At 35.7% G+C, this 11,179-nt stretch overlaps 1 pseudogene; it reads right to left on the bottom strand.

Moving 5' to 3' along the window:
- Window positions 1–9,835: 9,835 nt before the first annotated feature.
- On the bottom strand, window positions 9,836–10,405 carry LOC105545729 (annotated as a pseudogene).
- Window positions 10,406–11,179: the final 774 nt, after the last annotated feature.

The following is an 11,179-nucleotide window of genomic DNA, read 5'->3' as shown; positions in this document are numbered from 1 at the left end:
CTATGCTATGCTTAACCTTGAGGCCAAGGTGTTCCTTGTATGCTGGCAACAGCACTCCAATGAGGGGTGCTGCCCAAAATACTTCAGTGGGGAGGTGGTGGGCAGCAGGGACCCCCATGTATGACATGCTGGGAAAGCAGCAGGGAAAGTCTACAGTGAGTGAGCCCTGGTGGGGGAGGGCTGTGGGTGGGTGCTTGCCAGCAGGGGCCCATTTGCAGATCTCTAACTATTAGGTAGGGTCTGTTGGTGAAAGAACTAAGGCAGTGCCCACTGGCAAGTGCCTCGGCTTGGCAGTAGAGGCCATGCTGAAAGTGGGTGTAGACAGGCAGAGTCACTGGGATAGGCTGGTAGATCTTGGGGTGCTCACATTGGACTGGTCCATCCCGTGGGAAAGATAGACCTGTTCCGTCCAGGTCCAGCAGCCAAAAAAGACTAAAGCCACCTAGAGGAGCATGTGAGCCTTGGGGAATGAGCTGTGCTCCATTGCAGCTCTTCCTACACAAACCCTCAGCTCCATGCAGGCTGGAGTTCTGTCTTTTTCAACTCTCCAGGTAGCTAGCCCTGCCAGCTCAAATGTCTATGGGGGTTATGGGGTCTCCTGAAGCTAGGGTTCCAGAGGTCCATGACAAGAGTGGCTCACTCTATGCCTATTTTACTCACCCCTTCCCCAGAAGCTGCTTCAAGTCAGGAATAAGTCCTGGAGCTTGGCAACCAAATGCAGGGTTCCCAACTTCCTCCCCTTTCAGCCTGGGGTCTGTGTCATCCCTCCATCCACTCTTCATGCCTTCTTTCCAAAGATCTGTTTAAAATGTGCCAGTCTACTTGATGATCTGGTCTTTCTTGGTGAGAGAAGTTCTTCCTGGCTGTATCTAGTTGGCCATCTTGGCTCTCTCTCTGTCTCTCAGAAGTTTTTCATGATCCACCAACTGAGGACAATCAAATTCTTCATGACCTAGAACCTAGAGTTTGTGTCTTTTAGAAAAGACATCAGAGGAATACTGACTTTGAACTCCATTTTAAGGGACCATACCAAGTTCTTCTTATTACCTACACTGCAGTAAAGCTTCAAGGCCTCAAACCTTTGGTCCACATCTCACAACTCAAAAAAACTCCTTCAGATTCTTGGAACTGCATACCTAACTTCATGCTGTCCTAATCATTTCTCTTTTTTTTTTTGTACAGGAACGTACATGGGACCATAATCAGTGCAAGTTTTAGCTTAAGCTTATGTTCTAACACAAAACCAGAGCAATTGTTGGGTTTGTGGGCTACTACCAAAAAAAGTCAGAAAACAAATCTACTAATGCCAATGTCTGTGTTCTCAATGAGAGTCACGCTGACACTTCAATGGAAGAGTGAAAAGCTAATCTTGAAGCTCTGAACATCACTGTTACTTATTTTTTACACTCAGTAGAAACAGCACTCTAACCTTTCCAATTAATAATCTGATCATTACCAAACACAGAAGACCTATTCAAGTGTTGCCTGAAAAAAAGGATATTTTGCTTTCAGGTAATACACTTTTGAGACTTAGGAATTATCATGTTGGTAAAAGTAATTGCTTGTATAATGTCACCAGATTAAATCCAATAAAGTCCTTTTTCAGCAAATGTGGTTATACACCCTTACAGCATGCTATAAATAAACCACACAAAAAAAGTAAATTTCCATTGGGCTTTGTTCAGTAGCTATGAAGATTTATGGGCAAATAAATTTAACTGATCCTTGCTCAAGCACAACTAGGTTTTCCTTTTCCCAGTCACTGAGGGTTGGGTCTGTGGAGAATCTGCTTATTCCATTCTGCCTCCTCACTGGTTTGGATCATTCTATTTGGCTTGGCTCACTCCTGCCTTTTGATTAACTTTCCCTGAACGTCCCATAATAGCTCATATGATCAGAGGCCAAAATAGTCAACAACCAGAATTAGGACTAACCTTCAAATAGACAAAGACAAGCTAGTTTCCCTAGTGGGACTCCTGGGGTCTTGCTCTTGGTGGTTGTTGGGTACTGATTATGTAAAATTGGAAGCTAATTTTTAATTTGGGAAAAAATTAGACTCAAATACTGCTTAACTGCCTACATTGCCTGCACTTTGACTTGTTTGATTTGGTTCAGTTTATTTCACAAGGACTTTTGTTAAGGGGTACCCTTTGGATTTTTGAAATTATCCTCTTGATAGTCATCATAATATTCCCCGTGGTGCACTGTATCCTCTCAAGTCGTAAATGTTTTGTATGCAGTCATCCATTGAACATTTTATGATCTTACTTTAACTAGATCAGCAAGAACATAAAGAATTTTTCAACTAATGTGTTGTTGAAAATTGTGAATTTCATACTGAGACCAAAGATGTCCATTTAAAATGATAACAGAGAGTGGCAACAACACCAAAAGTTATGGTCAATTTCTCAAAATTGAGAGGCTAACCACAAAGAAAAGTTTGTTAAACTACATTTAGCCTGAGAAAGCTTCTGTACTCACGTAGTTCTTACGTAATGAATTGTAATGTAACTTAGTACCTAAATAATCTGAAAGCCTAATTTGAAGTATACTTCTGTAATGAATAGCTGAGTCCCAGCCAATCATCACACTTGTGCTTCGGTCAATCACAGGTGGCTGCTTATTCAAAACATGTTCAAATAAGGCTAATGCCAAGCTATAACCAATCTAACTCTTTATGTACCTCACTTCTTTTTTTTCTGTATATCACTTTTTCGGTTGATAAATGTAATCCTATCATGGGGCAGCCTCAAATTTCTCTGAACATGTTCTGCTCTGAGAGCCGCCCCATTTGCAAATCAGTTTTTGCTCAATCAAACTCTGCGAAATGTAACTTGCATAATTTTTTTCTTTTAACATTGGATATAACTGGGATATAATTACAGAGTTTTTCAGGGTAAGGTGAGAATGCAGAGCAAAATCATGGAATGTTTGCCCACTGAACATAAAATGACGAACAACAAAAAAGTAAAATTACATTAGAAAAATAAGCAACATCAAGAAAAAAAACAAAGAATTGAAGGGGTCATAATATTTGAAAGGTGTTAAGCAATGAGAGAGAGAGAGAGAGAGACTGACCCAGATGAGTCTAGAAATATTTTTTTTGCCTGCTCCTGAACTGAACGCCCATAAACAGCCATAAACATGGACAAAGTAAGAAAGGCAAGGATAAAAATATTGTCAAATACTATAACTTTGAGTTTCCCAACTCATCCCTCCTCCCATCTAGCAAGAAGAAATCTAAACATTGGGTTTGTAATGTGAGCAAACATTTGAAAGATTCCTCCTCCACCGAAGTCCCTTCCTGCTAGCTGAGCAATTCACATAAACTTCCTGATTAACTTCTTCAATTACAACATTGCACAAACTAATGCTTCCTAAATTTTACCCAATGGACCACATGCTTTCATTTGGCAATTATTATAGTCTCTGAAATTCCTTTACTTACGTCTTGCTGTATCTTACTACTACTGGAAGGGATACAAGTCTGTCAAAATTCAAAGCAACAATGAGAATTTTCTCCTAACTACAAAATCAAGTGACATGATCTCATAGGAGTGAATTTGTAAATTACCAAGGTATCTTTTAAAAAAGAATTCATGTAATATCAAACAAGAGTTTTTTCTTTATTTTCCTTGCAGTTCTATATCCAGATGGGCAGGCTGTACAGATTCCTAGTGTAGCTCAATACATGTCAAGAGGTCCTGGAAGCCTGAGCAGGCTGGAGGCAAGGGACACATCCTGACCCTTTCTTTCTCCACATAGCTGCCCATTGCCCAAAAAGGAGGCCCTGTCCTGCTTGAAGCTGGCACATTTCCCTTCTGTAAGACACAAAGCTAAGGAAATGAACTTTCAGAATTGAGGTCAATTCTTTTCAGGAAAGAGCCCCTTTTAGGTTTGGAGAAAAATCTCCTGCCAGGGAACAGGATTGTGCGTAGAAGAGAAGGCTGCCTGCCAGACTTGGCTGCTGTTTCTGTCGGTCATGATCAGTAGGTGGCTCTCTTCCTCTGTAAATCTTTTGATAACCTCCAGGGTAAAATGCATCCTGCCCTCTATTTCCTTTTTGCTACAACTGCTATTATGTCATTGGAATAGCATATTCCAAATAAGGAATATTCCCTTAATTCCAAAAATACTTACCAGGAGAGAAAAAGGCCTCTCATACATGAGTTTCTGAAAAACCAAAAATTTGCCCTCAACTATTGCTTTCAATTGGTAATTGTGTACACTTTAGGGAGAAATTGACAGCCAGAAACCACAATGGAAGAGAAAGCAGCTATATGAGTGGGCAGTGCAGGTTAATGAGGAGTGAATATGGAGGGCACACTGGAGATTTCTACACTGGAGAGGGAGGAAACTATTACGGTATGGGAATGAAAGAATGGGATCCGCTAAGCAGGGAGGAAAGAAAAGTGTGGCAGGCAACAGAATTAGCAAATGAAGTGTGTGTGCGCGTGTGTATATGCACACAAATGTGCAAAGGCATTTATATACACACATATATACACATATCTGTATATATTATGTATTACCTACTATATATTATATGTATTGTGTACTATATATTATGTACTCTATAATATATTGTTAAAATATTTATCATTATATTAAAATATATGTTATACATAATATAATAATATATAATATATACACTTTTAACTTCAGTTTAGGAGACTAATCCCTGTACCAGATATTTACAAACCATCAATTTTTGATTAAATATTAATTATATATCTTCAGTGTCAAATGGTATCTAACTTTGAGTCTTCTTCAGAACTCCCATTTCTCTTTTTTCAGACTGTCAGCATTTTGCAGCCACTTACAGACAGTGGAATAGGAGAGTTCACTATTCTTATATAGACCTGTATGAATCAATAAGAAAATAGTCACCATCTCTTAAGCACTCTGGAAGATACTCTGCTAAGTGCTTTAAAATGTTTTAGTTTTTCTGATACAGAAACTCCAGGACTATTTCCATCTTATTTTACATTTGTGAAAACTGAGGCTCAGAGGGGCTAATTGAATTACCTAGGATCACAGATGTGTCCTGGCCGAATCTAGATTGAATGCAGAATTCTATATTGCATAAGTAATTAAATTTTATAGTTTGAAATTTTGATACATTTTAATCCCCAAATTATACACTCTTGCTCATTGGCCATCTTTCATTCATGGATGTTGCTGTATTTTTAAACTGATTTTCACCCTATATTGCTCTTTAATTTCAATACTGGGGAAGAGAAGTATTCTGATCCAGTTTCACTTTTCCATCTTATAAAGGAACTGTCCCAGATGGTTATGTTCATTATAAAATGATTATTTGTGAATCCCTAAAAGTTAACAATTTTTATGAAATCATTGTTCTACTTATAGACCAAGTCTTAACTTAGTCAGAAAGAAAGGAAGTGATAGATAAGAATAATGAGAATAATAAAGATTGTTTTTTTTTTTTTTTTCTTTTAGACAGTGTCTCACTCTGTTGCCCAAGCTGGATAGAGTGCAGTGACATACTCATGGCTCACTACAGCCTCGACCTCCTGGACTCAAGCCATTCTCCTACCTCAGCCTCCCTGGTAGCTGGTACTAAAGACATGCGCCACCATGCCCCGCTAATTTTTGTTTTGTTTTGTTTGTTTATTTGGAGAGATGGGATTTTTCCATGTTGCCCAGGCTGGTCTTAAACTCCTGGCTCAAGCAATCGGCCTGCGTTGGCCTCTCAAAGTGCTGAGATTATAGGTGTGAACCACTGCACTCGGCTGAGGCACATTTTTAAATAACAGTAAAAACAATGTGACAAAAAGAAAATTTAGGTAACTAGATTGTTAAAATACATGATTCCTAAAAAATGTTATATTATAGTGGTAATTAGATTTACAGGAAAGAACTTACCTGATATTAAAATGGTAAAAGTGATATTTCAATAAAATGACTCTCTGGTGATCGTGTTTACTAAAAATCAATGCAAAGTCTCCTGTCAAACAATAGATGAAAATATGATCTTGATGGAATACAGGACAGACATAAGATTTTTTGAAAGAGAATTTGTACAGTACAAGTTTTATTAACTATTAAGAAGGTTAGAGCTTGTCCTACTACCTTAACAATGACAGAACTGACAAAAAAAAATATATGCAGCATAATTTTACAGAAATTGGATGACAGACAGCTCTGGAATGTGACCCTAATGCAAGTAAGCAAACAAATAAACAAACAAAAATCTTGTGTTTCATAACTTACCTGACTTTCTTCTTGGAGGTTTAGTGAAGAAAACAAACAGAAGACATAAATAAAAATCAATATCAAGTTTTTGAGATAAAAAATGTAATACTTTAAATGAGATAATTAAGCGTAGAGGTAAAGCTGAGTTACTTTAAAGACAAACAGTAGAATCTGTCAAAAAGGAAGCATGGAATGAAATGAACCTCTGATACTTGGAGTGCCAGAAGAAGGAAGAGGGGACTTAATGAAAATATTTGAAGAAATAATGTCAGGTGATTTTCTGAATTGGATTAAAACAAAACAAAAAAATTTATGAATTCAAGAAGCTCAATAAATTTCAGGCAGCATAAACACGAATATATATTTAAAACCACAACAAAACACATCATTATAAAATTGCTGAGAACAAGTGGTAAAGAAAAATCTTAAAAGCAGTTACTGATAAAAAACACATTACATATAAAGATAAGAATGCTTTCAAACATCTCATTAAATAGCATGCAAGGTAGATGCCAATTAAATGGCATGTTTAAAAGTTGAAAGGAAAAAATAACAACAAAGTTGTTAATCTGGAATGTTATATCCAGCAAATATATACTTCAAAAATGAAAGTAAAATTAAGACTTTTTCAGGGAAACAGAAGTTAAGAGAATTCATCACTACCAGACGTATACTACAAATATCGTTTACAAATCTCTTCAAGCAGAGATGAAATCATATCAGATGAAAACTTGGAGCTACACAAAATGATGTAAAGTATTAGACTGTTTAATAAAAAAACAAAAAAAATTTATTCAGTGATATAAAACACATGTAGCAGTAATAAATACAGCACAATAGCTCAATTTCTAGGTAGTATATGATAACTTAAAATATTATGTGATGAATACTACAAAAAAACTAAAATTTAAACAAAACAGACTAGAAGAATAGCAGATAAAATGATAGTGGAGATAAGAGGGAATTATTAAAAACAGTAAACTAATTTAGGAGAAGGCAAGAAATTAAGAAAGAAGGGAACCAGGACCACAGGAAGAAATAAAATAAGCAAAATGGGAAACATACACCCAAACATATACATAATTAGATTAAATGTTTATTGTCTAAACTTTCCAATAAAAAAGTAGAGATTGCTATACTGGGAAAACAAAAGCAAAATAAAAACCAAAAACCAAGCAAACCAAGACTCAAACAAAAAGATCCAACTTTATATACAAAAACACAGATACGTTAAAGTTAAAGATGGAAAAATTATACCATGAACACACTACTCATTAGAAAGCAGAATTGACTTTATATTTTGATACACATAGTAAAATGGTTGCTATATATAATGTGCTTTTCTACAGATTTCTTTCGGACACCAATATAGATCATATGCTGGGTTATAAACAAGTTTCTGTTTAATGAAAAGAATTAAAATGATAGAGTATGCTCTTTAATTTCAAGCGAAACAAACCTAGAAAACAGTAGCATAGTCCAGGCACAGTGGCTCATGCCTGTAATACCAGCACTTTGGGAGGCTGAGGCATGTGGATCACTTGAGGTTAAGAGTTTGAGACCAGCTTGGCCAACAGGGCGAAATCCCATCTCTACTAACAATACAAAAATTAGGTTCCTGTAATTCCAACTACTTGGGAGGCTGATGCAGGAGAATCGGTTGAACTCGGGAGGCGGAGGTTGCAGTGAGCCGAGATTGCGTCATTGCACTCCAGCCTGGGCGTCAGAGTGCGACTCCATCTCAAAAACAGAATCAGAAACAAAAACAAAAACAAAAACTCGTAGCATAAAGATATCTGAAAAACTCCCAAATATTTGAACATTAAATAATACACTTTTAAGTAATTCATGGATCAAAGAAGAAATGTCAAAAGATATGAGAAAATTTCAGTCAGATTATGTTTTAAAACGACATGTTTCTATGCCATATTATGCAATTTTTCTGGAACTATGTAAGTAAATAAAGCAAATGTTTGTTTCCTTTCTTGATATCCCTTTTTCAAGCTTCCGATAAGAGAATCCCTTGTCCTCAACGTCTCATGATTACTAATTTTGCTTTGTTCATTGAAATGGAAAGTTATGGGAGGATGTTTTGCATTTGCTCTTTAATTTCAACTGATCATTTTGGATCCAGTTTCCGCTTATTACTTCCACTTGTCCAGTTCTCATAAGGTCAGCACTGATCTGTGTTCCCACTGTAGTGAATGGTTTCAATCGACAGAGCAGTTTAATGACATTTAACATAGTATTAATCAAAATAATGAAGAAAAACAATGATAAATTATTATAATTAATTAAAATGTCATAATTTCAAATCAAAATATTAAATATATTAAAGTGGTTTGGCAGTCCATCAAATTCACAAAATCTATCCAGAGACAAATAAATTTTTTAAAGTAAAAATTATTCAGAGAAAAAAATCTACATTCTTTTCAATCTCCTCCAATTCTGAAAGCAAAGTTTTCAAGATCGTTTTCTATATGTATTGTCACTGATTTCTCTTCTCTGATTCACTCTTCCAGCTTACTCCACTATGCTTAATTCCACCCAACTAGCTCTATAAGTGACAATGCCATCTATTTTCCAGATGTAGTGGACACTTTCAATCCACATTTTGCATGAATACATTGATTCTTCTAAGCAGTTTCAGTCTTTTAAATATGCTCTTAACAACATTCTGTCTTGTCCCAATGCATGGCCATTCCAAATCTTTCCTGGTTCTTCTCTCCCTTTAAAGTTGAAGTTTGCAGGAATAAATTTTAAGTCTTTTTCTTGTTCTATTCAACCTATGTGACAACTTCTGTTTCCAGGCTTTCACTTCATAGTATTGCTTCTAAATTACAGACAAAAATACAGGTTGCCAATAGACACTTGCACTTAGATGTCTATTTCTCTACAATAGAGGATATCTACTACTTTAAAAATTTTTTTTTGATATGCCTTCCTTCAGTTTTACTGAATTTCATTTGTTTTTATTTCTTCTCACTATAGCAGTTAATGTACCAGGTATTAGAAAGTAGAGTTATTATTTTCCTTACAAAAATAAAAGACACAAGAAAGGGAAAACTGTGTTTGTTATATTCACCTAGATATCCTAAGGGCAATATAAAACTTGGCTTAGAGAAAGTCAATTTTTACTTACAATTTGGATATAATGATGATGGGTAAATGAATTGTACCACCCATTCTTTAATGAGATTGCACATTTGGTCTTCGTATTTCTTTATTAAAGAATAAAAAAATAATACAAGAAATTTTAATACTAAAAATTAATAAAAAAGCAAAATAATATATTGACTAAATATAAAGAAGATATTTTGATATAACAAATACAATGTAAAAGTATACATAATAATATATGGAAAAAATTTAAATCTTAGAAATAAACAAATATTCTAATAGATAGATAAACAGATCTATCAGCATGCTCATCTGTAAAGGACTAGTGCCTGCACAGGTAAACATGATGTTTCCTTAAACTCCTGAAAACATTTGAAAATTTTGATTCAACTCGTGTAGTGGTCATAGCAGAAATGAGTCTTTGAAATGGCAGAAGTCAAGGAAGTGTGGAATAGTGTATTAGTCAATATGGATCATTTCCATGTTGAACCAGCTTTCATTCCTTCCTCCTTAATCTTTCTTATAAGTTTGTTGAAAAAGAGAGGGATCTCATGATTTCTGCTCTGACAACCTCCCAGGCACATGGGCTGTATTTCTTCTCCATCAGATAGAGGGTGATTCTTTGGAAGTATTTCTTCACAGCCAGGATGGAGTCCACATTCATCAGTGGAGTCTCTTCCACTCCAACCTCCTATATCACACAGGCTTCCAGGTCATTCAGTTGCTGGTAAAGTCCAGTGGAAAATTTTTCTAGGAGGTTGTGTTCCCAAGCAGCAGATGAGTCCTTTGTGCTGAAGAGATTGACGGTCTGCTGGATCATCTCATGGAGGACAGACATGGCTTGAGCCTTCTGGAACTGGTTGCCATCAAACTCCTCCTGGGGGAATCCAAAGTCATGTCTGTCCTTCAGACAGGAGAAAGGAGAGATCCTTCCCATTTGTGCCAGGAGTATCAAGGCCCTCCTATGACCCAGGCTGTGGGTCTGAGGAAGATCACAGCCCAGAGAGCAGATGGATTTGTAGCTGAGCACCACCACGGCCATCAGTAAAGAAAAGGACAGGGCCATTGGGATGTTGTCAATATTGCTAGGCTACTTGAGGTGGGTAACCTTGAACCTTGACCTCTAGGTTTTCTGAAGACTTTGCTCTGTGCATGGGTCTTAAATAGTGAACATACTAATTTCCATTTTCTAAATGCTCTAGTTTTACTTTCTATCTCTGTTTTTGCTTTCTTTATTCACTCTCTACATGTGTTGAAAGATGTTTTTCATCATTGCCTATTTTTCACCTACACTCAAAAGTTTTTATGGTATTTTTTTCTAATTGAAATCTTCATGAACTCTTAATAACACAGATTTGGCGTATTTATTTATGTATACTGTGTATACCTCTACTTCACAGATAAAAACTATAAACTTTGCTCTTTGTATTCAATGTAAAGTTAAGAATGACAGAAAAGTTAAACTAAAATCTAAGTTTAAAAGCTATTGACATTTAACTTAATTTGATGGGTAGAATTGTGGAATAACTTTTAATGTAATATGTTTATGTAAATTTTTGTGTGAGATTACATATGCAAAATAAAAATCTATATAAATACACATTAATAATATGAATGTAATTACCTACCTAATCATTCAAAACTGCTAAAAATGTGAGTAAGTTTTAAAAATTTTTCTCATAGCATATGAAGCTTTAAATTTTCCTTTATATGAGAAAATAATTTGTAAACTTCACTAGCTGCACTATTCATCCAGGTATTGCCAACACTTTTTTCTTTTCAATACTTAACACAAATATTGATGTGTGACTAACTTTAGTAGAAATAAATCATATAATAC

This window comes from Mandrillus leucophaeus, unplaced genomic scaffold, assembly GCF_000951045.1.
Source record: "Mandrillus leucophaeus isolate KB7577 unplaced genomic scaffold, Mleu.le_1.0 Scaffold1090, whole genome shotgun sequence".
NCBI classification, from domain to species: domain Eukaryota; kingdom Metazoa; phylum Chordata; class Mammalia; order Primates; family Cercopithecidae; genus Mandrillus; species Mandrillus leucophaeus.
The sequence above is the reverse complement of the archived record's forward strand: the minus strand, read 5'-3'. Positions and strand labels throughout refer to the sequence as shown.